Source organism: Rattus norvegicus, chromosome 5, assembly GCF_021556685.1.
Source record: "Rattus norvegicus strain SHRSP/BbbUtx chromosome 5, alternate assembly SHRSP_T2T, whole genome shotgun sequence".
NCBI classification, from domain to species: Eukaryota; Metazoa; Chordata; class Mammalia; order Rodentia; family Muridae; genus Rattus; species Rattus norvegicus.
The window spans coordinates 160,103,810-160,106,073 of NC_141538.1; positions in this window are offsets into that span (position 1 = coordinate 160,103,810).

The following is a 2,264-nucleotide window of genomic DNA, read 5'->3' on the forward strand; positions in this document are numbered from 1 at the left end:
GCACTCTCAGCCAGCCTATTTTGGCCCTGATGGTCTCCGTAGGCACGTGGATCGGGCGCGGTTGCTATAGGAACGGAGCGCGCTCTCCGGCTGGGTCTGAAGGCTTGATCTTGACCAGCGAGGCCAGAGCGTGCCTACTAGCGAGGCCAACTCGCTATGCATCACGGGATACCAGGAAGACCTCCGGGAACTGGGGAGGGGTTTCCACTGGTTGCCAGAAGGTGGCCCACTTCTAGCAACTGTTGCTAGGACGGGGACGCAGTCGCTGGTCCCAGTTCACTTTGACCCTATTCATAGAATCCTAGAACGTCAGAGTTTGAGGCGACCTTAGGGATTCTTCCTAGTTCAACCTCTCCATATACTGAAGTTCGGAGAGGGTCAAAGACTTGCCCAAAGCTTAGAATCCAAGACTTCAAATTCTGTATATCAAACCAAAAATGTTCTAGACTGGGATTTAGACAAGAACTGGGGAAGAGGGCGTGGTGAATAGGCTGACATTTTTTTGCGCCTGCAACCAAGGGCTCTTGGGAATGTATTTTCTATTCCATGCCTCCTGTTGAGTGAATTCTTATGTTATTGGTTGCTTTTTATCCCTTACCTAGCACACCGTTTTTGTTGTTTGTTTTTGAGACAGGGTCTCACTGTGTAACCCTCGCTGGCCTGGAACTTGCTAGGTGGACCAGGGTGGCCTCAAACTCACGAGCTCTGCCTGCCTCTGCCTCCCAAAAGAGTTCTGGCATTAAAAGTCTGCACTACCATGCCCGGCTCTATCTTTTATGCATTTATTCCATATCTCTGCTCTTTTAGGAGTGTAAGCTCCTGTAGGCAGTCTCTTTTCTTCTTCAGCACCGTATCACTGTCTGCACAGACCTTGATTTGTACAAGCTGTCAGTATTTGAATAGTTAGTTGCAAAATAAATGAAAAGTGAAGCTAAAGCTTGTTGCGCCCCCCTCCCACCTTGGCCTGTGTGGGCAATAAAATGCGGCCCTCATGCATGCTAGGCAAGTGCTCTATCACTGAGCTCCAAGGCTTTGCTGCTCGAATGAACAATACATTCATACTGGTTTTCAGTTGAGCTTCTGCACTTGCACCAGCAGACCAATGTGCTGTAGTCACTCATGCTCATTTTTACCAAGCCGAAACTAGGTTATTTAACTGTCTGAGAAATCAGGTGACAGAGATATAACTGCCCAATCCCCAAACCAGCCAGTTTTAGCCAACATGGCGAATCTCCTTGACTTGGCAACTACTCCCCTTCGAGTTTCTTGTTTGGGCTCTCCCCAGACTTCCTGTTTGTAAATTCACCTCAGCTGCTCATCCGAATGTGCATCCTATCTAATGGAAAGAAGCGTTGCCTGATGCTAAAATCGGGAAGCGAGTGTAATATCATCTTTTGACATATTCCATGGTGGATTCTTGGCTAAGGGTCTATCCCAGTTCGGGTTTGAATCTCAGATGCCTCTGTTGGGGGTCAAGCTGTGAGATCCCTAACACATGTCCACAGCTGTCAGCAAGGAATAACTATTATCGGGAATATGTCAGGGATAATAACATGGCTAGCTGGGACAACACCGTAAGTGGCTAGCACGATGCTCAATTATTTTTTAAAAATGATTTATTTACTTAATGTATATAGGAATCTTCATGCACACCAAAAGAGGGAATCACCTTCCATTATAGATGGCTGTGAGCCACCATGTGGTTGCTGGGATATGAATTCAGGACCTCTGGAAGAGCAGCCAGTGCTCTTAACCACTGAACCATCTCTCCAGCCTTGTTCAGTTACTTTTTAAGTCGTGGAAATGAGTGGTACAAAACTGAGAGAACAGAGGACTAGATTCCTGGCAGTTTCTATGTGGGAGGTGCTGAGGAGGGAAAGAGAAGAGAGCGAGATGGAAGTCTGTGGGCTTAGTTTGCTGAGGCAGGAGAGCCTGAAAAAGCAGGAGGCGAGGTTTTACTAGCCGCAACGGAGGAGGGCGTTAGAAGAAAGCCACAGCCCGCAAAGGACTTGAAAGACGTCTAGACATGGTTTCTTCCTTTTCCTCTCGCGACCCTTTGAGCATCTGTAGAAATAGGGTCACCAGTGAACTTTGTTAGAACAATCGCTGCTAAGCGGAACCAGCAAATGGGCGGAAGGTAGCAAGGCAAACCTGGGGTTTGGAACCCTAGGGGCGCCCTGGGGGAGAGTGTGGGAGGAGAAGGCCGCATGGAAAGTCACGTGGGTCGCATGGGGGGCGGAGCAACGTTACGTTTGGCCGCTGTT